Source organism: Camelus dromedarius, chromosome 8, assembly GCF_036321535.1.
Source record: "Camelus dromedarius isolate mCamDro1 chromosome 8, mCamDro1.pat, whole genome shotgun sequence".
Lineage (NCBI taxonomy): Eukaryota > Metazoa > Chordata > Mammalia > Artiodactyla > Camelidae > Camelus > Camelus dromedarius.
The window spans coordinates 43,426,908-43,453,899 of record NC_087443.1 but is presented as its reverse complement, the minus strand read 5'-3'; the positions used below and the strand labels follow the sequence as shown (position 1 = coordinate 43,453,899).

General features: G+C 34.7%; 1 long non-coding RNA gene across 1 annotated transcript in view; it reads right to left on the bottom strand.

The window, feature by feature from the left end:
- Positions 1–264: 264 nt before the first annotated feature.
- LOC116155789 (uncharacterized) overlaps positions 265–26,992 on the bottom strand; it is a 94,844-nt gene continuing 68,116 nt past the window's right edge. Inside the window, exon 4 of the long non-coding RNA XR_010382049.1 lies at positions 265–806. This is a non-coding gene — a long non-coding RNA (uncharacterized LOC116155789). The remainder of the gene's footprint in view (positions 807–26,992) is intronic.

The following is a 26,992-nucleotide window of genomic DNA, read 5'->3' as shown; positions in this document are numbered from 1 at the left end:
ATAATCAGTAGTAGAATTGTGAATCACACCAAGTTGGGCTTATTTTAGAAAAATATACACACTATAAGTAATCTTTGATATATATGTTAATGGAGACCTTAATCCTTCATGTAATAAATGATATATATGGGTGGTCTATATCATATGAAAATGATGTTACTAATTCAGCATTGCTGCATCACGGAGTTTGAGCTTCTTTTTTCTTTTTTAAAAAAATTTTTTAACATTTTTTATTGAGTTATAGTCATTTTACAATGTGTCAAATTCCAGCGTAGAGCACAATTTTTCAATTATACATGAACATACATATATTCATTGTCACATTTTTTTTTCGCTGTGAGCTGAGCTTCTTCTTTCAATAAATGATTCACATCTCTTTACCACTTCCATCTCCATCTGTGGTTTCCCTACGAGACCACATTAGCATATTCTGAGTTTCTCAATGTCATTTGTGGACAACTGGTTAGAGAAAGGAGGTATGGCTATATCTCATGACATGAGAGAAGAGATTTTTGAATGCCTTTTGCCATATCACTGAAACTTGGTACATAATGAATTTCAATCTGTTCCTTTTTCTAGTGAATCACTTTAGGGTATGACATACCATCTTCAGTTATTCACAAGGCATGTAACTTGCATGTTAAACCAGCAACAGTCTTCATTTATCACCCCAAGTCTTGGAACACCTCTTTCCTCCCATTAACTTGACTCCATTGTTCCAGGTCTTGTCTTCTCCTTAAACCAAAGATTCTATCACTGATCTGCAGTCTTTATTCTCCAGGCACTGTCTTTTCCATCTTCCTTCCCTATCCAATAAAAAAGTGTAGGGATTTTAATTCTATAGCACAACTTAAAAGAGTTATGTAACCATAAAAATTGGTGTCAGAAAATAAAGATGAGAAATGATACATAGCAGTATAGATGAAATAAAACTTTTAATTTAGTATCTAGTTAGAGTGAAAGCTATTAACAGAATCTTATCTGAAAACATTTTTACAGGATATGTTCCCAATTAATCACTTTTGATACTACATTTGCAAATTATAGATATTTGGAAAATATTTTTGAACAACCTTTGAATTAGTGCGTAAAAGCTGATCACAGCTCTCATTTTGTCTCTGACAATGTAGCACTAAGAAATTTCAGAAAATCACCTCCTAATATCACCAATCTTGTAAGATCAGTGCTGTGGGTGAAGTGAGAACATCACAATTACTCTCAGGTTACTCTAACATGTGCTATGTAAAGATCTTTTTCTAGGAGCAGATGGAGATTCAATAATAAGTAAGATGTAACCTTTGCCCTGAAGAAGATAGGGTCTAGTGTTGGAGACTGGAATATGCACAATTATTTATAATAGAAGACAGAGTGTGTGAATTTGCAAGGGAGGGAGCAATTACCAGAGGCTTAGAGAGCCAAGAATAATTAGGAAAGTGAGGTTCTAAGAGCTGATTAGCATTTAGCAAGTAGAAAAGAAGATAATTTTAAAATTAGAGAAATAACAAGTAAATTAAATGGGTATATATGTGCACTATGATGCAGGAGATTATAGTCCTGTGAAAATTGACTGCCATGTATGTGGTATTCAAGGAAATCTTTATATGTCAGATTAAAGACTTATCACCATTTACTGAGATCATCGCTGGGCAGGGCTTTATAGATGCACATTTTAATTTAATTTTGCTTCCTGTTCTCTAAGAGAAAAAATTCAGAAAAAAAAACAAAAAACTAGTTCAAACATGTCTTTTTGCCCTTGAAAATACAAAAGCTTAACTGAACCTAAGAGAAAATGTTCATTCATGTAGCTTTAGTTTGTTAATATCAGTGAAAAAGTTTGTTTCCCAGCCTTCAGACTTAATACTCAGCCCATTTTTTTTCATAATGGAAGATTTTCCCTTTTAAAATTTACAAAAGTAATATATGAACATATCATTAAAAATAAGTTAAGCATTAGTCATGCGTATTGAGAAAATTAAGACTATATCTCTTTCCAACTAACTCATTCCCATTCTGTTCCTAGAGGTGATAAACATTTTCCTTATATACATGAATTATAATATATAAGTATTCTGAGCCTTGGAATTCTTTTTCACTTAATGATTTTCCATTGCTCATTTCTCTGCTATTATAAAACATGTCACAGTGACCCTTATTCTGTGTGCCTCTTAATTCACAAATGCAAATTTTAGCTTGGATTTTAAAACATTTAATACACACCAACTCTCCAGATTTTAATCAAGAATATGTGACTGTTAATAATGAAATGATTGTTTTTTCTTTTTAAAATGATCTTTTAAATGGATATATATTAGCCTATTATGTACAATGTCACTTTTTTGTAGTGCACATTTCTTTTCTTCTCTTATTGACTACTTTCTCTTCTCAAATTACTCAGCTGCATTTAAAAAACAGATTAAACCTAGTGTTTATCCTTTCATACTTTCCTCCATGTTTACATAATATTTAAACAGATAAATACAGTTCCATGTATATTCATACATACCTACCTTTATACACACACATATATTTGGTCTTATTTCATGAATGTGTGTTATATTAAACATAATTTAGAGTTTCGCTTTTATTATTCACCAACACATTATGAAATCTTTTCTAAGTAAGGCTACTTGATTTCATTAATCCTTAATTTTTATTTGCTGATTTCCCATATTTATTATTCCCAGTGAAATACAGAATTAGTATCACATGGAATTTGTGGATTGATTGAGCCAGAATAAACTTTTACAATATGAATTACGTTATACAACAAAAACACATTTTCATTTATGTACAAAAATCTGCATACTTCTGTGAAGTGTTTACAACTTTTTATTAACATGTGTTTGAAACATATCTTTTTATGTTATCGTTGGTTACTTTCTTTTTGTTTTTGTATGATAAATAATTTCCATCATGTGTGTTTTAAAAGTTAATTCTTTTTATACTTTACTGTTTCATTATGCAAATAACATGGACCTTTCCTTACGGAATAAAGAGAAAAAAATCAGAAGTATACCCAGAAAAAGTGAAAGATGACTTTGAGGATTTCCAAAAAGTCTCATTCCCCTTACTTGGTTTATTCACTCACAGTGTATTTATTAAGTACTTACTGTTTGCCTGTAACTTTTTTTAGACATTTAATAGACATCAGTTAAAGAAATGAAAACCAGGACCTTCATATGAGCATGTGTGTGTATATGTGTGTGTGTATTCATACACACACATCTGCCAACTTAATAGCTTAGAATATGCTTATGAATATGCATTATATATACACACATACATCACATACCTGTGCATATTATTATATACACATATACATCATACATTTAAATATGTACATTAGTATATCAGAGTACATAGTCATATAAACAGAAATAGATGGGTTTTATAATATAGAAAGATAGCAAGATGTTAATTTCCTTTTTTTTGTATACATATATTTTTATTGAGGTATAGTCAGTTTACAATGTGTTAATTTCTGGTGTACAGCATAATGCTTCAGTCATACATGAACATACATATATTTGTTTTCATATTCTGTTTTACTAAAAGTTACTAGAAGATATTGAATATAGTTCCCTGTGTTATACAGTATGAACATGTTGTTTGTCTATTTTATATATATTAGTATCTGCAAATCTCAAACTCAAAATTTATCCCCTCCCACTCCCTCTCACCCCGGTAACCATAAGTTTGTTTTCTATGTCTGTGAGTCTGTTTCTGTTTTGTAAATAAGTTTGTTTTCTCTTCAGATCGTATAAATCTTTCACCTTTTACTATAATTTATTTTTAACATAACATTTTTCACTTGAGTTCTAATTCATTTGTTTTAATTGCATACTATTCAATATTATATTTTACAACAAAATTGTATTTTACTATACCACCTTAGTCCAAACTACCATCATTTCCCTGTTAGATTAGCCTAATTGCTGTCTCCTGCTTGCCTCCCTACAATGTTATCTACACAGTACCTGGAATGTCACTTAACTGCTTAAAATCATCAATGGCTTTGTTCCATTGCATTTAGAATTAAATCCATACTCCTTAAACTGGCCCCTCCCTTCTCCCTCCTTGCTATATTGTGCTCCGGTCATACTGTCCTTATTTTGGTTGCTTAGGCACACTAACGTCATTGATACCTTAGGAATTTTGCAATGGGATGTCTTTCCTCTGATGTTCAGATGACTGGTTCTTTGCCATTCCTGACTCAGTGAAAAATGCAGATTCCTCAGGGACACCTTCCCTTACTAACTTGTCTGGGGTGGTCTTCTGGTCACTTTCCACTGAATCTGTTTAGCTTTTATATTTTCTGGAAAAAAAAATTTGGCGTGTGTTTTAAGAATACATACCAATATTTATATAATTTATACATAAATTACCTAAATCTAAATCACCTTTCTATATAAATGTTACATAGTCTTAGCCTGACACTTACACCATTTCTTCAAAATATCACCTCCACGAAATCTGTCTTGTTCATCACTGTGTCTATAGTATCTACCAAAGGGTCAGGGACACAGGAGAGTCTCTATAAACGTTGAATCAATGGGATGGCTGAGAGCATCGGATTTGACATCAGATGGCCTTGGGGTAAACTACCAACTCTTCTTTCTTACTATATGTTATTGGGCAAATTGATCAGCTTCACTAATGCTGTTTTGATATAATTAAATTAAAACAATAATCATGTCTCGCTTTAGGGTCATTACCCTTCCAACCCCCATAAAAATTTAAAATAAACCGTAGTACATCATAATTGTAGTTCTGGCTATTGTTACCCACGCCATATCCATCTGTGTTATCTAGGGGTGTCTGGGTTAGCTTAATACACTAAAGATACAAAAGGCCTGTAGAATGTGATTTGTTTTTCTTTCATCCCTTTCTACTTTTTATTCATTTTCTTTCTTTCTTTTTCTTTTCTTTTTTTCTGAAACAAGGAAGCTTATTTGAACCACCACTTCCCTGTTCTGGAAGATACACAGGCCCTCTGTGGGAGGTAGGTCTCCCAGGTGTCTGTCATCAGTGGCTTCCCGGAACTGCTCGACAGGCAGGGTAAAGGAGTTCGCTGGAGATCTGGCTTTAAGGGGAATTAGCAACTCTGTTTAGGAGCCGGACGGACCTTAAAAAAAAAAAAAAAAAAAAAACCCGGTGTGTCCCCACCTGTGGCCAGTTTATTCCCATGCGGCCAGAACACGGGATCTATCCCAGGAAGCCTTGGGGCGAGTCAGCGTCTTTTGCGCATGTGCAGCGTCTTCCACTCCAGCGCCTCTGCCTCAGTCATTAGGACCTCCGAGCTGTCCGCTCCGGCCTGTGCTCACCCACCAGGCAGTCTTTCTGGGCCGCAGTTCCCTGCAGGGCGCCAGTGACATGGGGGTTTGCGTGGAGGAAGCCATCAGACAGCATATAGCCCTGCTGGCCTTGGGGGACTTGGGGCCTGTCTGCAGTCTTGAGTCCCAGCTGTCCCCGCATCTCCTGCAGCCTTGGTCAGGCCTGTAATGGCTTCCGAAGTCCCGCAAATTCTGGCTTCAGGGGAATTAGCAGCTCTGTCCTGGGCTGTGCTCGACGCAGACAGCGGTGTGTCCCTAGCTGTGGCCTGGCCTGTCCCTACACGCCTGGACCTGGGACCCATGCCAAGAAGCCTGGAAGCAGTCACACAGCACGCGCCCGTGAAGTTCCCTCCGCTCACCCACGTCAGGGACCAGGACCTCTAGCTCTGCATGGACGTGGGTTGCCCACGCCCAGCAGGCCATCTTCTGGGGCCAGTGGTTCCCAGGACTGCTCACCTGATGCAGTGAAGGTCTTTTGAGTCAGACCATTTATGGCCGTGTTCGGGGAAGACCGGTCTCCCAGGTGTCTCTCATCAGCGGCCTCCCCCGCACTGGCCTGGGCGGAGGACAAGGCTCAGGACTTCTGTTATCTGGCTTCAGGGGAATTAGCAACTCAGTTTAGGAGCAAGAAGGACCCTGGACGCCTGGTTTGTCCCCCGGAAGTCTCCACCTGTGCCTCGTTTGTCCCCTGCGTGGCCCAGACCCAGAGACTGATCTGGAGGAGCCTGGATGCCAAGGCAGCAAGGTACGTGCATGCGCATTCCACCCCGGTCGTCAAGTTTCTTGGCTACTTGTTCAAATGGTGTCTTTGAAAGGGGTATTTAGTACGTAACACTCTGGTGGGATGTTGTAACTTTTTTAGGATATGGTCATTAGAAGATATCTGTTTTATTTGTTTGTTTTTTGTTTTTGGTTACTGGAGCTCATAAAATTTGAATCTAGAAGCAGAACCGTTGCCTTAAAGTGAATAAGGAACTTCCTTGGGAGGTGAATAGGAGTTACTCGAATTACTGGCGATGTGTTCATGGGACTGGCATTTGGCTCTAAAACACTAGATAAAACTGAGAGACTTAGTAAGGTGAGGTGGGATTGAAGGAATAAATATATTTTATACAAGGAACATTTTGTTAATGTTTGATTTGAACTCTTGTAGTTGATACTTAAAACAATTGAGAGACATCTCTGATAGACTGGATCAAGGTAATTATTACGGTCAAGGTGAGACATCATGCAGCCCATCGTTTCAAACTACTTTTTTTTTTTTTTGTCTTTGGTTTGTCTTATTACATATAAAAGTGGATAAAGAACTTTGTTTTATGTAAGTGTTATATGGAGCATATAAGGGGCTGGCTTACTGTTGTTTTTCCAACTTACTCTGCTTACACCTGTAAAAACCACTAATTTTTTCAAACCATGTGACAGTTAATCAGTTGGAGGCAGAAGAGGGAACAGTAGAACACACTGGAGAACATTCACTTTCTCTTGAGAACACTAGAACACAGCTTTCATTTTACAACAGTGATGGAACCAGCACCGTCATTGCCCTTTTGCTATTTGTAAAATGGAGGCTTTAATTCTTAAGAAATCTTTTAAATATCCTGCTCTTAACGTGTACTGTTCCCACAAAACAGGTAATGTTTGGTTCGTAAGAACTGCATCTTTATGATCATATTATGACATCTGTGGCTTTTAATATAAGGATTTCTTAATGAGGCTTTTGTATCGTATAAACTTTTATTTTAAAACTTAACTACCTTATTATGATCACTTGATCCTTGTCTTAAATTTTAACTTTTTCATTCAACAACTTTTCAGTAATACTAATACATATTTTTCTTTTAATTAATTTTTTCCATATCTTCTCAGAAAACAAGTTCTGTGGTGTGTATCATTAACAAATTGCTTTTTATTCAATAATGGGTAGAAAATGTTTAATTTTGCTCCATCTCATGTTGCTAATAATCTTCATTTAAGATAATGTTATATCAGGTTAGAATGTTTCAGAATTGGTATAATCACACGATTATATCATTAATGAATTTCCAGTGTATATCTGTAGATCCTTTAAAAGAATACTTTATTATGTTGGCGCATTAGACAATTTGTACATCATTTTATATCTATTCATTTAAAATATACTTTCCATGATAATATGTTTAATACAGTATCATATTCCCTTACTTATAACTGTCTTAAAAGTTTTATTGGTAATATTTTAGCAGATATTTTAAAGTATTTTATTATCAAACATGGAGCATAAATCATTTTCATAGCTATTTAAACACCAGATAAAATATAGCAAACCTCCACGTCTATAATTAAGAGGTTTTTGGGGAAGGCCAGTGGTATGTGAAATACTGTGCACTTGTGCTATCAGTCAGGAAGGTTCCTTGTTTAATTCTGGAGATTGGAGAAGCAGATGATTATATGACCCAGAGACCCCACAGCAGTCCCATTTACCTCCTCCATCTAGACAGATGATTACAGTCTTCATCAATCTTTTAAGGAGTCACAGAGAAAAGTTCCAAATTAATGGTCCTTCAATGCATGCAAATCTTAATATTTTCAACATCATATATTTCAGTTTTGCAGAGAATATTGTGATGGTAAAGAATTGTAAATTGGCAGCAAAATGATGTTATTTACAACAACTTTTATTTAAATTGAAGTCTATGGTTTTGTAGGGATTTTACATTTTGTTCATGGTTATGACTAGTATTGTCTCACCACTTGGAACAGAAATTGGAATATGAGAAAAAGAATATGGGGAGGGTAAGAAGGTAATGAATTTGAAGGAGATGGGAACGGGTGTTAAACTGGGATTCCCCTAGACTTCTGTTGTATGTAATGGTTCCATTCTTCTATCCTTATCTGGCTATCATCTACACATTTTTTAGGAATCAACTTGATGGCAACCCTTCCAGGAAGTCTTTCATAATCTTCAAGACTGGATTAGGGTTTGTGCTTATATAAAACCATAAATATTTTGTATTTCCTCCCATCCTCTTTTCACACTCAGAATGTTGTACTGTAATTTCCTGCACTCCAGATGCGTGCTTCCTTAGACAGGAATTGTATCTGACTCACTAGTGCTAAATTCATGGTGGTGGTGTAGTAATTGTTCAGTGACTGAATGTTTATCATTCAGTCTGGAAGAACTGACTGGATTGTGTGCACTGCACTATGGTATATTTGGCTTTACAGAAGGGTAACATTTAGGAAAAAGAAAATGTGGCTGGATATTGAAAGTCAGAAAATTTGGAAAATTCTTCTTTATGCTTTTGTATTTTGGAGCAGTGGGATGTATTCTTAACTAGAAACCAGGACTTGTGTTCTGTTTCTTTAATGGCATCTGTATCTGTTTGCTGTTGGCAAGCTTCCTAACCTCTCTGGATATCAGTTTCTGTATTTGTGGGGGAAAAAAAGGCCCTTAATTTGATTTCCAGGGTTTCTTTGACCACCTATATTATTATTATATGAACAGCAACTTGGTATCAGTGGCAGGACTAGTTCTTAACCTGGTGAGTTTCTTCTTGAGGTGAGGGTGGGTATTGCCTTGTTTTGCCAAAGTCAGTAAACTCTAGTGGAAGCAGTTAACATCGAGAAGCTTCCTCATTTGTGGCCAGAGGAATGTTGCTTATTCCGTATTATTCAGAAATGGAAATTATGATTCAGTTGCTCCTGAAGCACATAGATCTAAGGACTTTTGGAAGAGGAAGTTCCAATATGCAATGAATTATAGACCAAGGCGAAATGGGGTTACTATTTATTGTAGACAGATCCCCAATGGACAAGCAGAAGATGAATTAGGAGTAACTGTTACTGTAACAAAGAGATCAAATAAAAAGTTACTGTTAAAGAACAAATACACCTATACTTTGTATCCACAGGGACCCGCTGAGGGTTTCAACATCCATGGATGCTCAAGTCCCATAGTTGGCCCTCATTATCTGTGCTTCCTCATCTCTGTATTCAATCAACCACGGATTGTAAACATAGTGATACTAGATAATCTATAGATGGTTGAATCTGAGGGTGGAATGCATGGATATCGAGGGCCACTGTATATTATTTTCTGTCCCTCACAGTTTTCCTGTAATGGTATAGGGAAGTTATCTTTTAGTCAGTCATTCAGCGAATCAAATTCCTTTCAATTCAGTGTGCTATTCTAGGGTATACTGTCATCTGTTCAGTAAAAGCTGGGTTTCTGTGAATTCTTGGTTTCAATGGAGGCATATGTGGGATGTGGTTGGGGAGAAATGAATGCAGCAAAGCACACATGCAGTATTTTAAAGTCAAGGCCTAGAAATTGCACATATTCTTCCGATTACATTACACACTTCGGAGCAAGGGGAGGATGGGTGTAGCTCAGTGGTAGAGGGCATTCTTAGCATACATGAGGTCCTAGGTTCAATCCCCAGTACCTCCTCTAAAAACAAACAAAAAAAAGAAGCAGCAAGGGGAATTGGGGAGTATAGTCGGTCCCCAGCTATATTTCTAGAAAGAAGGGGAGAATGGACTTTGGTGGATAACTTAAAATCTTTACCAGTTTTATGACTTTCAATAATTAGAAGTGAAATGGTCAAATGCATCAAAGATGCAATTTGAGTCATCATTGTACTTTTTTTTAACATATCCTCATCACATTACAAATGTATAAATCCATTGTTAATTATTTTTGTAGCATAGCCATACAGTAGATGCTATGTAGCTCTTCAAATGCGTTTGTAGAATAGTTAATACGATGAGAATGAGTACACCATATGTAGCTAATTTAAACTAGCAAGATATGAAAAAAAGTGATGCAGTAAGATAAGTAGTTCTTATAAAAAACCGTTTGGATAAGCAAGGAGATGAGAAAAATAAAGTTCAAAATGTTAGTGTTTATCTTTTTTGATATTTAAACTTTTTTTATATAAGCTTTTTATTAGAGTCATCTAAAAGTTTCTTCAAATATCTTGTTAGTCTATGATTTAAGACATGGCAACTTTCTTAACCCTGCAGCAGCAGAGTTTCTCATTTCTCTTCTATGAATTTTTCAAGAAATAACCTTGTTTTCATCTACTAGTCAGATCTGATGTATAGATGGAGCACTAAGCATAGGAACAGAGCTAGATTTGAATCTTGACTCTGATACTTTATAGCTACACGTTTTCTTTGAAAAATCCCTTAACCTCACTGATTGCCCATTTTCACATCAGCTCAACAGCTATTGAGCTGTTAAGTAAAATAACAGATGTGAAAGACTTTTATAAATGCTATTTACTATGTCAGATATTTATATTAATAATCTCTGCTAGACATTAAATTGATATTTAGGAAATATTTAAATGGCAATTGACTCTGGGTGAATTTGGCTCATTCATATTGGCTCATGTCTCCTAATTAACTGTGGTAAGGCAATAAATCAAATTATTATGCTAGATTCAAATAAATATAAGATAACTGGTTTAGACAGGCTGGTGTTGGGACCACTTACAGCTCTTCAATAACATTGTTGTGTCCGACTTCCAAAGAAGTGACTAATGGTTCTAAAGTTCACTTTTCAAACAAAGATTAGCAGTATTCCAATAAAGCTTTTCTGTGTATAATTTTCAGATAAGCTTTTTAAGAAAAGCTTAACATGACAACAAAGTAGAATGATGTAAATCATTCAGCCCTCCTAGAAAATCCTTAACAATATCATGTTTTTAATTAAAATGTAATTCACACGTATTGAATTGAATAGATCCTGTGTGAAATTTGATAAGATTTATAGATGCATATAACTGTGTAACCTATATCTTGTAAATATACAGAATATTTCCATCACTTCAGAAAGTTCCCCTGTGCCTTATTCCAGTCAGTATCTGCATATGCAGCCACTGTGATTATTCTCATTATAATAGACGATTTGACTTATTCATAAAAATTGAAATATAATAGGTACTTCTTGTGTCTGACTCTGCTTAACAAAATGCTTTGGCAATTCATCAATATAGTTTTATAAAACTGTTTATTCAGTATTATCTCTGATGATAGAATTTAGGTCATATTTTGTCTTTTTTTTTCTACTTATATAGCCATGTTTTTAAAATTTTCTTCGTTGAAAATATATTTATTTGGGTAGTAAGCAAAAATCAATAAACATTTATAGTAACAAGTGAGAATATTGTAATGACCCAGGAGAAGTTAAATTTACCCACACTTAACTTCAGCAATTGATTCTGATAGAATTAGTGGTCTTTTTGGCTAACAACCAGGTAGACTTGTGGTTCTCAAAGAAAATAAGCCGAAAAACTTGGCATGTAGAAAGAAATGGTAATTATGACTTATGGTCCTCTTTCAATAATACAAAAGCCAGTCTCATAGTAAGGCAAATTTATATTATAACATTTTTGTATAAAGTCTTATCACAAAGCCCATAAAAGCACATAAATGTCTTACTTCCCAAAATCAGTGAAGTAATATGTCTGAAATGAATACAGTATTTAAAAGATAAGCCATCTTTTCTTATCTAAATGCCTCAGTTGGTTTAAAAATTTCAACAATTCATTATTTATGTGCCCTGAGTTTGATTCCAGATTACTTTTGGTCACAACCAAATTAAGCAAGGGAGCAAACTTTTCATCATAGTAGTGCTCACCTTTTTCTGATAATGAGAAATCTATACTTTTGGAGGCCATTTTCCTGCATGATTATGACAAGTAGCCATTTTAACTGCTATTTTTATTTTTTAATTAATATTGAATTCACTTAAATTAATAAACCAAAATTAAAAAGAAATTTTTAAAAGGGAAGCCTTGAAACTAGTATTTTCATCTTTTATTGCCAAGTTGTGACACATGTCCATTAGGAGTGTATGCAGAAACCCATGTATCAGTCACCTTGTAAATCAGATAATCTCATCTGTAACCCAGTTACTTATTGGCCCTTCTCTCATTGAAGGAAACCGCCCTTTAACCTGTGGGTATAACCATAAGGTTTGCTGTGGATTCTTTCTTGCTGGTGTAGTCTGTAGCATATCCTTTTGGTAGCTGTGGTTCACCTCTAGTAGCGCTGACCACCACCCAGAGATCTGAGTCATTACTCACTACTTTAAGGCAAGTGCCTTCTCTTCGCCAGATCCAGGACATTGGGTGGGCCAGCCTTTCCTGTATTTTTGGTTCCTAATTGCTTTATTCTCAAGCATTAGTTGTGAGATGCACTAAATCTTGGCTTTGGTCTTGTCTCAGTATTTACACAAATCTGCTTTATGGCTTAATTTTTGGGAAACTGAATAACTACGTAAGGATTTTAACATAATGCAAATGTTATTGATGACACATGAACATGGTGAGGGCTTTGAAGAATACGGGAAACTTGTCACGTTTATGCACACATTTCAGTTGGCTGTTCAGAAAGCAAATACAGTATAGAACATACTGCAGAGTTACTGGTCATAACCAGAGAGGTGATGGGCATCTTTTATCATTATTCTTCAGCTGTAGACAAACTGCATAATATGCAAGAAATTTTAAAACTGTCTTGTAATATTCAAATAGTTGGGAATAATTGCAATTACATGTTTAAAAAAACTGCTTGAGACAAATAGTTTAATACTGCACTTTGCAGTTACCAATACCTATATTCAATACTGTGAACTAACTGGTTTACTAATACCAGAATAGAATTTTTTAAATTTAAGAATAGTCGATTTACAATGTTGTGTTAATTTCTGGTGTACAGCATAGTGATTCAGTTGTACATATGTGTGTGTGTATACATATTTATATATATACATATATATGTATATATATTCTTTTTATATTCTTTTTCATTACAGGCTATTACAAGGTATTGAATGTAATTTCCTGTGCTATACAGTAGGACCTTTATATATTTTATATATAGTAGTTAGTACCTGCAAATCTCAAACTCCCAATTTACCCCTCCTCACCCCGTTTCCCCCCAGTAACCGTAAGTTTGTTTTTTATGTCTGTGAGTGTTTGTTTTGTAAATTAAGTTCATTTGTGTCACTTTTTTAGATAACATAGTATGACAATCTCCTGGCCCATCCATGTTGCTGTAAATGGCATTATTTTTACCCAGCCCTAAAAAAGAATGAAAAAAAATGAAATTGTATATATCTAGTATACAAATAATATTGCATATAATATTGACATATGTATTGCATTGTCTATATATATACCGTTATATTTTAAAACAATTATAATAGTATTCGTTTAGTAAGTATTAAATATTTCACAGTTTTGGGATATAAATTAAGATACACAGTTGATCCTTGAAGAACAGAGGTTTGAACTGCATGGGTCTACTTATACACCTATTTTCAACAGAAATATTGGAAAATGTTTTGGAGATTTGTGACAATTTGAAAAAATTCAGCTGAACCATATAGCCTAGAAATATCAAAAAAATAAGAAAAAAGTATGTCATGAGTACCTAAAATATGTGTAGGTACTAGTCTATTTTATCATTTACTGCCATAAAATATATATAGGCTTATTATGAAAAGTTAAAATTTATGAAACTTTATGCACACCCTTATAGACCATACATGGCATCATTCACAGTTGAGAGAAATGTAAACAAATGTAAAGATGCAGTATTATAAATGCATGAAATTTACTGTAGTGCATATTGTACTACTGTAATAATTTTGGAGCCACCTCCTGTTGATAGTGTGGTGAGCTCAAGTGTTGCAAGTATCCATTTAAAACGCCACGTGATGATAATCTTCTCTGCTTGAGAAGTCCATCTCTTGAGTAAATTGTGTAAAAAGTGGTTTCTTGCAGTTCTTACTTTTCATCATGTTTATTGCAATACCATAAACCTTGAATAATACCATGGGACGCATACAAAGTGCCACTGGCCATACTAGAAGCACTCCCAGGAATCAGAGAAAAGGCATGACGTTACAAGAAAAAGTTGAATCGCTTGATAAGTACTGCAGGTTGAGATCCACAGCTGCAGCTGCCCACCATTTCAAGATAAATGAATCCCGTGTAAGGATTGTAGTTTACAAAAAAAGTAAATTCATGAAGCTGTTGCTGCAGCTATGCCAGCAGGTGTGAAAACCTTATACTTTTGGTGAAATGTCTTATTATCTTGCATTGAAAAATTCAGCTTAGCTTTTATGTGGATGTAGGATTACTATAGGAAAGGCATACGTACTCTGACTTGATTCAAGAAAAAGTAAAGTCATTATATGGCAACTTAAAGCAAAAGGATAGTGAAGGATCTAAAGCTGGAGAATTTAACAAAGGGTGGTTTAATAATTTTGGAAAGAGGTTTGGCTTAAATAAATGTCAAGGTAACAGGATAAGCAGCTTTTGCTGACTAAGACACAGCAAATGAGTTCCCAGATGCTATTAAGAAAATCATTGAGAAAGAATATCTGCCTGAACATGTTTTTAATGCAGATGGAAGTGCCTTATTCTGGAAAACAAAATGCCACAAAGGACATTTTTTAGGAAGGAAGGAGGAAAAGTTAGCGCCAAGATTTAAGTCAGGAAGGGATAGGCTAACTCTGCTGTTCCATGCAAATGCAGATGGGTTTATGATCAGGACTGCCCTTCCATATAAAGCTGTTAACCCCTGAGCCTTGAAGGGAAAAGATGAACACCACCTGCAAGACTTTTCGTTGTGCAAGAAGGCCTGGACAATGAGAACCATCCCCACCCCCTTTATTTTTTGTTTTGTGAATGGGATCCATTGATGCTCTGTTCCTGAAGCCAGAAAGTACCATGCCAGTAAAGAGCTGTCTTTTAAAGATTTTTTGATATTGGACAATGCCCTTGGCCACCTAGAAGCCCATGAGTTCAACCCTGAAGGTACTGAAGTGATCTACTTGCCCCTAAACACAGTGTCTCTAATTCAGCCTCTAGATCCAAGGGGTCATGAACCTTTAAGGCTTATGACACTGAGTACTCTGTGGAAAGGACTGTCAATGCTGTGGAAGAGAACTGTGACGGAGAGGACATCGTGCAAATCTAGAAGCATTACATCACTGAAGATGCCATTGTTGTTATGGAAATAGCTGCAAAAGTAATCAAGCCTGAAGCAATAAATTCCTGTTGTAAAAAACTGTTGTCCAGATGTTGTGCTCAACTTCACAGCATTTACAACAGAGCAAAGCAAGGAAATCAAGAAAGTCAGGGGACGTGAAGGGTTTCAAGGCAAAAAAGAGGGGAGGTGAAGGGTTTCAAGATATATTCTTGAAAATTCAAGAGATAATAGACACCACACCAGAAGAATTAACAGAGGACTTAATGGAGATGAGTGCTTCTAAACCAGTGCTAGATGATAAGGAAGAAACAGTGCCAAAAAACAAATTGACATTAAATGATCTGGCAGAAGGGTTCCGATTGTTCAGGACAGTTTTTGATTTCTTTTACGACTTGGACCTTTCTATGATATGGGCACTGAATCTAAAGCAAGTGGTGGAAGAACAATTGATGCCATGTGGAAACATTTTTAGAGAACTGAAAAAGCAACAAAGTTGGTAAAATACAGTACGGATGTACTTAGATAAAGTTACACCTAGTGTGCCTGCCTCTCCTATCTCGCCTTCCACCTTTTCCACCTCTGCCACCCCTGAGACAACATCAAGAACAACCCTTCCTTTCTCTGCCCTCTGCTTCTCAGCCTGCTCAATGTGAAGACAATGAGAATAAAAACCTCTATGATGATCCATTTCCACGTGATGAATAGTAAATAATCATCATGCGCACAGTTAATAAACGTATCTGTTGTTTGTCTTCTTGTGAAAATCGATGGCAAGAACTGTATAAGATATTTTGTGCCATCATTATCATCATCGCCTAAGCATGCATTGTGTAGAACATGGTTTGCAAGACTTGTATTGCAGAGGACAGCCTATCCTTATATAAAGTGAGTGATATTTAATAAAAAATTAACATTAATATTCAAAATTCGGTATCTCTGAGCACAGTAAAGTGAAGTACAATAAAACAAGGTGTGCCCGTGCATGGATTACATATACACATTGTCATAAAATTCATAATTTAGTCACTATTTTACTTCATAATTCAAGTCAATTCAATACTCTCCACTGACGCTTTGTACTTAGAAATGCCATTTTTGTTTCCTCACCTCGTTCTTAAGATGAACATTTTGTGATCTTCAGCTTGTTTAGCACCATAGTGTTCTTTGTTTTCTTTTTCAGTAGCTTTAATTTGTTTATATTTTTCTTATAAAAAACTTTTTCATATATATAGATTTATGTATGTATGTATGTATATATATATATATATATATATACACACACACATACTCCTTCACATATGCCTCCACCTTTTTTTCTTATGCTTTGGTTTCTTAAAATTCAAGTTATGCAACTGTGAGTGGACAAATTACATAATCATAATTCTAGCATTTTGATTGTAAACACATCTGTGGTCTTACAGTATTGCTTTCTTGAAAGCTGAATTTTGAAAGTGTCTTCTTCACATGATCATCTAAATTCAGATTAGGAGGTTTATTCCATAAGGTTACTACTCTTGCTTTGGGATTTTGAATGGATGGTTTTGCTGAAACGTAATTAGTTTTAACTGGGAAATAAATGCTACTCACTTGTCTAACAAGCTTAGTGCTGCTGGCCACTCAGTGCATAAATCTTTTAAGAGCTGTATAGTGCTTTTGATTTTCTACAAGGGTTAAATGCAGAAAATTGGGAATCTTTAAAAGTTTTGATTTCCCTCCTTTGCCGTAGGTAACTCCCTTTCTAAGATCAAATAACCCCTTTCAACAGCTTTGAGTAAGAACTGCAGATTTAAATGGTGTTGCAACAGGGTAAACACTAGAAACTCTGGGTCAACAGTTAACTTCTGTTCTAGAAGGTAGCACCTCTTTCTTGGACTGTCTTACATTTTGGGGTATTTTATTATTTCTAATATTGGGCTTGGTCTCAGCCTTGGCCAGTGAGTGAGTGGAGATCTGATGATGGAGAAGGCAAGCAGGATCCTAACTGCCTGCAGGGCCAATGATGCTGAGAACGATGTGGCTGTCATTGACGTAAGGCCTGATTTGTGGTTTTAAAGCAGCAGTTTGGCTGTTGATTTGATACTAGTCTCAAGGAGGCAATGGTAGAAGCCAGATAAAAGGTTGTTGCAGTACTGTAGTAAGAGACTATAGTGGCTTGCATAAGAATGGTATTTAGAATGGGTCAGATTTTAGCTATCATTTTAAGGAACAATCATCAATATTTGTTGACAGATTAGATACAAGATGCTAGAGGAACTGAGGTGTGACGATCACTCCAGGCATGTTAGTCATCTGCTGCTGAATAACAAATCACCGTAAACTTAGTGGCTTAAAACACCACCACTAATTATCTCACAGTTTCAGTAAGTGAGGAATCCCTGTATGGCTTGAATGGGTCCCCTGGCCCTGGGGCTCTCTGAAGGCTGCAGTCATCTCATGGATCACCTGGAAAGGATCTGCTTACTAGCTCACTTGGCAGGATTCATTTCCTCACAACCTGTTGGCCTGATGTCTCTTGGTTCCTTGCTGCATGGACCTCTCCACAAAGCATGGTATGGTGGCTTGCTTCATTTGAGTGCACAAGCAAGAGGGACACAGTGCCAACAAGAGACAGCCTGCTGGCAAGATGGAAGTCACAGTTAACTGTTCATGGAAGTGCTACCCAATCACTTTTACTGTATTCTGTTTATTATTACTATTAGGTCCAGCTCATAGTGGCCCTACTGAAAGGGAGTACACAAGAAAAGGGCATGAGTAATAGGAGCGGAGATTCATGGAGGCCACATCCGAAGCTATCCACCACACAAGGGTTTTAGCCTGAGCAATTGGACTGGCAGAGGTTGTACTGACTGAGATGACACAGACTGTACTAGGAGCATCTTTGCAGAAGGTGGAGTAGATAAATTATGGTTTAAAATTTTTGATATGTAAAAATTGATGTAGCTGTTGAACATCCAAATTGGATATATGTCTGATTTTAAAGGGAGGGTTATTTGGGCAGGAGATAAACAAATGAGAATCAATGGCAATTAAGAATTGTGATCAAAAAGGTCTCTGGTGGAGGGGCAAATACCCTGGGCTGATTTTAGCATCCCTTCTTTATGATCATCTTGCATCTTGATGCATTATCATACTCCAGTGGAGTGTGAGCACACATGATTAGCATGTGTTTTACATGAGGCTGTATTGTATAGTGGTTCAGCTGAAATGCCAAAGCCACATTGTGTAGGTTCAAACTCCTGCTCTGCCTTTACTACCTATTTGATTTGGAAATAATAATAAACACAAGGCTATGAGAGCTGAATGAGTAAGAATGTAGGAAAGATCTTAGAATAAGGCTTTGTTCAAAGTAACTTCAGTGTATATTAGTATTACTTATTATTGCTAAGACTCTTAAAGTATCATATTTGGCACATGAAAAGGTGCTCAAAATTGCTAATTATCAGAGAAATGCAAATAAAAACCACAATGAGATATCACCTCACACCTGTCAGAATGGCTGTCATCAAAAAGACAACAAATAAATTTTGGCAAGGATGTGGAGAAAAGGGAACCTTTGTACTTTGTTCATGGGAATGTAAATTGGTGCAGCCACTGTGGAAAACAGTATGGAGGTTCCTCAAAAAACTAAAAATTGAAAGAAAAAAAAAACTTAAAAATTGAACTACTATGTGATCCAGCAGTTCCACTCCTGGGTATATATCCGAAGAAAAGGAAAACACCAGTTCAAAAATATACATGCACTGAATGTTCATAGGAGCAGCATTTACAATGGCTAAGATATGGAAGCATCCTAAGTGTCCATCAACAGATGAATAGATAAAGAAGATATGGTATATGTACACAATGGAATATTAGCTATAAAAAAGAATGAAATCTGCAACAACGTGGATGGACCTAGAGAGTATTGTGCTTAGCGAAGTAAGTCAGAGAAAGACAAATATTCCATCACTTATATGTAGAATCTAGAAAATAAAGCAAACAAATGTATATAACCAAATGTGTAAAATAAATCGACTCGTGGATATAGAGGACAAACTAGTGGTTACCAGTGGGAAGAGAGAAGGAGGGAGGAGCAAGATAGGGATATGGAATTAAACTACAAACAAGCAATAAGGCTATATTGAACAACACAAGAAAATATAGCCATTATTTTATAATAACTTTTTTAAAAAGCTGTTCGTTTTACTTAAAATTCTTTTATATCTATAAATTAAAAGCAGATGTTTATGTTAATCTAGAATATGCTTCTGTTCATTAAAGACTGTCATGGTACCGTTAACTCAAACAGTATCTAACTTCCTCCATTCAACAGAGTAGCAGCACAGAGGGGAGCTACTAAATGATACAGCAACAATCTGAAAACTGTCTGAAAGGAAATGATTTCTAGTAGATGAATAATTTTCCTGATTGTACAAATTTGAAGGTATATATGTGACATCTTTTTAAAGCATGGAAAAAATTTTAACTGTACATTTTTCTTTCTAATTGCTGAATTATTATATTTGGAGTTTTTTTAGAAAATCTTTGCCTCTTTGTTTTCCTTCCAATGAATTACTTCTAAAATTCTTATTAAAAAGCGACAAAGTAGTAGAAAGCAATGGATGAAATACTATTTGCTTAACAAGTAATGATTTTTATCAAGTTTGAAGAAATTATATGTAGTATATCTGAATCTTAGAAACAATTTGTTTTGTCATTTTTCAAAGCAGCTCCTGAAAGGCAGGCAAATTATAAAACTTTTAAAAGCTAAAAAAGTATAATTTAAATAGCTCTCAAGTTGAGAATACTGTTGCCATCTGGCAATTTTGTGTGGATAAAAATTTACCAGTCATCCAGAAAATGCCTTATTGATCAAATATGTCTGTGTGATTTATGTTCCCCAATTTGAAACTAATGATAAAGCAAAGCCATTTGACATGAATGAAGCCATTATATCACAAATTTTTTTTTAAATTGAGGATAATTTTAATGTAGGAGTTTAAAGTAATTTAATGTATCTCTTTAAAATATAATTTATTCATTCCATCATTTCACAAACTTTTTGATTATGCTTGGTATAGCTAGATTCTTAGAATATTTCATTTGAAAGAGTATGGTTTTCCTCTACACTTGTGGCATTTGTCTTTTTTATGTAGTGGGTCACTGATTAAATTGGGATTCTCCAGGCATCAGAATTTAGACAAAGGTTTTGTAGTGGAAGGAAAAGGGTATTAGTAGTGGTGTTTTTGTGATTCCTTTTTCTGAGAGAAGGCTAGACTATAAATAGGATATTAGTGGTGAGTGAGAATGGCGTAACTGTGTTTGTAGCCCTTACTTTGTCTTATATGGTGGAAGCAAGTAGCTAAAGGTCTGCCTCTCTTTCTAACTAAGGCTCAGAGAAAGCTGAGACATGTTAGAATGAATCTTCAGTGGTCTTCAAAGTTCACTCTGAAAGCAAACCTCAGATTTTGAGTCTGGGGTTATTCTATGTGAGAGAGCAACTAAGAGGGCTGGCTTTATGTCTTCCTGCCATTAGTTCAACAGGAATTTTTTTTTTAATATCTGTACATTGGGATTCTGTGTAAGTTTTGTTTGAAGAAAGTATTCTTTAGCTAAAAAAAAAAGATGTTTGAAAATCATTAAACCAAGACTTCTTTTTAAAGAAGTCTTTTTCCAAATGTCTTATTCCTGTGATTTCTGTAATTTTAAAATAATTAGAATTAAAACATACATTTGTTTGGAGAGACATGAGTATTGGGCAAAGGGGAGGTATCACATCATAAATTCCTTACTCAAGTGCTTCAGTCCAAACAGACTGCTTTCCTAACATCCATTTTATATCCACATGGAGAGAGAGTGAGGAGCTTTGTGGAAAAAGGAAAAATAGATGTAACTGTGGAGCATATGACATTGGAGAATAGGTAAGCTCAGGGGACTCATACTGAGCAAAATTTCAGTAGCCAAAGGGCAATATGAAGGCATTTCATTCTTGCAGAATAACAGAGGGATTAAGAGAAGGCATTGGTAGTACACAGGTTAAAGTTAATGAAAATTAAAAAATAACTATAAAATTGGGCTTTGTATTGGTTATTTTCCTGGGTTTTTTTTGTATGTCTAGAGTGGTATGGTCTTGAATGAGAAGCATAGGGTTACATCTCAGGACTGGTTTCAAGAGCTGAAAGAGCAGCTGAAGAGTTTTTGTGTGTGTGTGTGTTTGTGTGCGTGTGTGCGCGCGTGCTACAGATGTGTGCCTGTGCCGATGTGCAATATAAAGGAAGTTACAATTGAGGTCCTGGGTTAAATCAGCTCATCAAGTGCTTGAGTGCAAGTGAAATTCAGTTCTCTATCCTTGGCATTTTTGGTATTTTCTCATTTGGGAAAAACCAGGGATGTTTTGTTTATAAGAATGAGATAAAATCCACATGCATATTCCAAGGTTGTTGTAAAAAATAATCGTGGCCTAATCTCTGTAATATGTGTTAGTGGTGTTCTTCTGTCTCAGAAAAAATCAGTTTCTAACTTAGTTTCTGTTATAATTAAGGCTGCACCTGAAAATGAGAGTTTGAACTTTTCAGGTTCTATGATAGAGTGAATATTAGAAGAGTATAGACTGAGAAAACTTATTTTCTCACATGCATTCTCTTATTTTACACAAGCTTGGGCATTGTTGCATTCTTGTGCTCAAGGCCATTGTATGCAAATTAGGATAGTAATGCCCACCCTCTGACGTACCTCTTAGCCACTGCATATTTGTGAAAAGCTATTTATCTGATATAATTAAATTCAGTTTCTCCACACGTCACCTGTTTCAGGGGCAGCGTCTGCACTCTATACATTTGTATTGATACAGTTCTTGAAGGGTTGGCAAGTCAGTGTGGAGTAAACCAAATTTTTCACTCACAGAAGGCAGTTATATAAACTGTCTACCAAGGTCTGACAATTGGACTGAATGTGGATGCTAAACTTTGCCCCTAAGAGGAGTGGCATCAGAAGAGAAAGCCACAAGGAGCCATGCAAGGGACATGGTTTAGTTAAGCAAATATTTTCAAAGCCTGTTCACCTCCATCAAGTTTGGTAAATTGTATGTGATTCACTGAAACAGCAAATACTTCTCAACTCTCTGTAGGCATCACCTTTGCTGAAACACATGAATGTTTTTCTCTCCATCTTTGAGCTCTGTTCCTGTTCAGTGGAATCTTGATGACACTGAAGCAGTTGAGGCATATCTTTTGGTCCTTTTGCTGATGTGAGATTTATGTGTGAATTTAAGGACTCAGATTCTTCAGACAACTCTAACAAATCTTATTAAACCATGTCAAGGAGGAAGGAAAACAAACTGATGAGTTTTAAGCACTTTTGTCAATATACTGCAGGAAAGCTTTAGTAACAATTTTGAATGATAAATACATAACTTCGAGCAAAAATTCAAGTCACAGAGAAATGCACAAACTGTGTTTCTACTTATATAAAGATCAAAAGCAGATAAAATTAATCAAAGTATTTAGGGATAAATTATAATATAGGAAAACATTTAATGTGCAGACCAATTACTAATACAAAATATATAAGTGGTTAACCTCTGGAAGGAAAGAAATGGTCAAAATGTGGAGGGACATTCAGGAGAATTCATGGTTACTGGTAATGCTCTGCCTTTTACTCTGGGATGGAAGTACAGGGATTTGCTTTTTTCATCAATTCTTAACAGGTATCAGTCAGTACATGTGCATTATGTATAAGAATGTGTGTGTATATGTGCATATTTATCTGTAGGTGAAGGGGAGCAGATGGGAGATGAAACACATACCTTAGGAGGTATCTTGTCAGTTGAAATGTTAAATGTTATCCGGAGCTATATGTCGGTTATATGCTCAGCAGCTGTTGAAATGCAGAGCTGGCTTTTTACAGATACTGCTTCACTGCCTTGTGATTGCCTTCTGTTCAGTTTTAATGTCACTTCCTAATATTTCAACTTTAATTGACTGTAGTTTCTCTGTTAGTTAAGAAAATGGAAATGGTCCAAGTTTAATAAATCAGTATACTTAATTTTATAGTCAATTTAAAGCCACTTTTTAACTTGACAATGGCTCTACATATTTCTTTGGAGTTAAATATATATCTTGATGAGATTTTTCTTTAAAGATAACTCTAACTTGCTACATAAAAAAAATTATTCTTGGTAGCTCAGAATGTTTTATAATAATCCAAGCATTTACTATGTATATAGGTAATAAATCCAGATCACCTTAAATGGTGTGACTATGAACTTCTGAAAGAAAACAACACATTAAAATACTGAGTGCCACATTTTACTGAAACCATTTGCTGAGTGCCTATCTGCAGTAATCGCTTCTGTGGCACTGGTCAAAGTGAATTAACCTGTCTCTGCAGCTCTTCATCCAAAAACATCCAAGTTTATGTAGATAAGTATAAATAACACATAAAATAATGAACAAATACACAAGTAAATTAGTGAAGATATTATTGTGAGAGATGGGTTAGCGATTGCATAGGAGTTTGTATTTCATGGCCAGAAAGCAGCCTTTTTCCTTTGATCAGTATTTGTTACAAAATTCGTTTTTATTCATTTAAATAAAAGGAATTTTATTCATTTACACTTTTCCTCCCTATTCTATCTTGAGATAGAAAAATTCTACTTTAGATACTTTTTTCCAGGACAATTAATGTTTAAAAGATTTGAATGAATGATAAAGACAATGCTTTTTCCTCTGTGACCACCCAGCAATAAAACAGTTTGAAAACGTGTTCCAGTTAAAGGAATGAAAAATTATATTTATTTCTTCAACTTATTTAGTTATTAGTGTTTATCTGTGTTCAGCCTAGCACACTCAACATGATGTACTGCATACTCACCACCATTAAAAACCACCAGAGGTTGAGGCAATCACAGGAATCCTAGAAATAAAATTTTCTGATGATAACCTGCCAAATACAAACATACTATTGTCCAGTGGGCCCACTGGATGTTGCTATATTCTCTGCAAAACAGTAAGAATTACCAGAATGGGTAAAATATAAATTCCCCATGAGAACATGGATTTGTGTTATTTAGTTAATCTCACTTATCAAAGAATAAGTTTGGATATTTAACTCATCATTCAATTTCAGAACATTATTATTGACACTTTTGGTTATAAAAAAGATACTAGAAAGTTGATGTGAGTAAAGGGAGATAAAGTTAATAGCAGTAATGATGTATTTTAATAAAACCTAAACATACCATTCTATTAGGAATGAGATTGTGTATTAAAGTGTTCTGTGTTCTATAATGTGATATAATCATATTATTGGCTCAGCTAAAGTTTAATAGGCAAATAATGATGATGCTCAGTATCAAGGTCTTGGTTTCTTTGGAGAAGTTATAATTAAAGAGAAAAAGGAACAATATAATTTTAAATATATTTTTAAATGAATGTAATATAACTTTTGTCATTGCAATTAAAAATGTGAAAAGTTATTCTCAACATGATGCCCTTTTTAAAAGTTAAAATGAGAAGGTAGTGAAGAAGGGATAGACACATAAATAATGAGAGAGGCAGGTTTGGAAGTTTCCTGAGTAGTTACCATGCAAAATGGATCAAAAAAATATATTGACTCATTAGAAATGATGGATCTAGAGCCAACTTTAAACAAAACAGTTTGGAATTATTTTAAACTACATTTAGTATTTTAATAAATGTGGACCTTCCCTTTAATAGTAGCTTCTCTACAAGATGAAACGCTGACAAGGGTCATTCAGAACAAAAAGCAGATACACAGAAGTTCCCCTTCAGAATCTCTGGGACAAAGGGAACCAGATGTTACTTCTCAGAGTAACTGAGATAGGATCGACATACTGTGAAAGGGGAAAAGCACATAGGAATTCGCTGTCTTTGCCAAACACACTAGCTTGTGAAATTCTCATTTGCAAATACCTGTTTTAAAATTAAATCAGAGAGTTTAAAGTTTGATCCCACCACTGAGAAGGAAAAATTTGCAAAGAAGGCCTGAATATTTGATGTCATATTTCTCCATGGTTGGTCAGTTACCTTATAAAATTTCTCTGTTTAACTCAGCAAGTCATAGGAAACCACAGTTCCCTATAATCGTATATAATCTAATCCACAGCATACATAATTCAGCTAATAACTCTTGGCTTTTTGATGCCATCTAAAAGCTCTCCCTATTTTTTTTTTTAATTCTCATGCAGCTCATAAATATATGACCTTTATAAGAGTCCAGGCCTACAATAAAGTTGCATTGCAGAACAGATTAACTATTTAGGGCCATAATGATAAAATCTTAAATCTCTACTATGTTATATTTTTACTCTTGTATTTAATTATAGCAAACCTTGTCCTCAATATTTCAGCATATGAAACTTGGAGATTTTCATAAATGGAAAATACTTCTTGTATAGACTCTAACATCAAAGTATACTTGCACATGCCAAATCTAAACAGATGGGACCAATTATAAGCTCTGCAAAAATACAGTTCTTTACAGTATACTTGGAACCAATTTTTTGACATATGAACTATTAAACCATGGATTTTTAGTAATAAATAATGAAAGCAATAGTAATTCTAGTAAAATTTTTACACCATATATAATACATTATTAGGTATTATTTTTATACTTACAACTTAAATATGTCAAATAATACACTGTTTTCAGAGATAAAAGATAATTTATGCCTTTAAATCCAGTGGAATTTACTTTTTATTTAGAAATTAGCCCAGTTCAAAGCCAAATTTATAAAAATGAAAGGTTTTTAAAATATTTAAAATTATCTACACAAAAAGTTCCATGGCATTGACCAACATTAACAATTATTACCTATCTTTTGATTATTGTTACTTTGTTTTGTATTGAGCTACAATATACATACAAATACACAGGCCATTTAATGAATTTAATGTAAGCAAAATCAAGATACAGAAGAGGAAGTTAACAAATAGGAAATTAATAATTGTGAGGAGTCACTTTCAGATTATGTAAATCTGTTTCCACATCAAAATTTCATACATTCCTTAGGATCAACTGATAATTTAATCCCATCATTCATTTATATTTATTATTTATAATCTTACTGTAAGTTAGAGATTTCCCTTTCTTCTATGGTTCGTTTATGTATTTAGTTATTTATTATATCAAAATCGACTCACAAATTCCTATTTTATTTAATCATTTATAATTCATTACTATAATAATTTATATAATTAATGTAATTATTGATATGGCTCTATTTGTCTTTTTTTTTTTTTTACATTTTCTCATTTGTTTGCTTCTTCCCCCATTTTCCTTTTATTAATTGATATTTTGTACCACATATTAATTTTCTTATTGACTTTTCAAACGAAACCTTAAATACTTGTAGTGATTGTGCCAGGATCACCTTAACTTATCGCACATCTAACCTAGAATATATATTGTACCATTTCATTTATAATGCTAAAGTTCACAAGAATCTAATTCCATTTAGTGCCTCATGTCCTCTGTCTTATTGGTGTCATGTATTTTAATTCTGCATATATTATTGTGGTCAAAAGGAAATATTACGTTTACTTAAATATTAAGTTGTTCTATGTAGCAGTAAAGAGAAAAAACATTTTTTATCTTTACCCACATATTAATATACCTGATATACTTCATTATTTCCTGTTGATCTTGCCCACTCTTACTTTTATTCA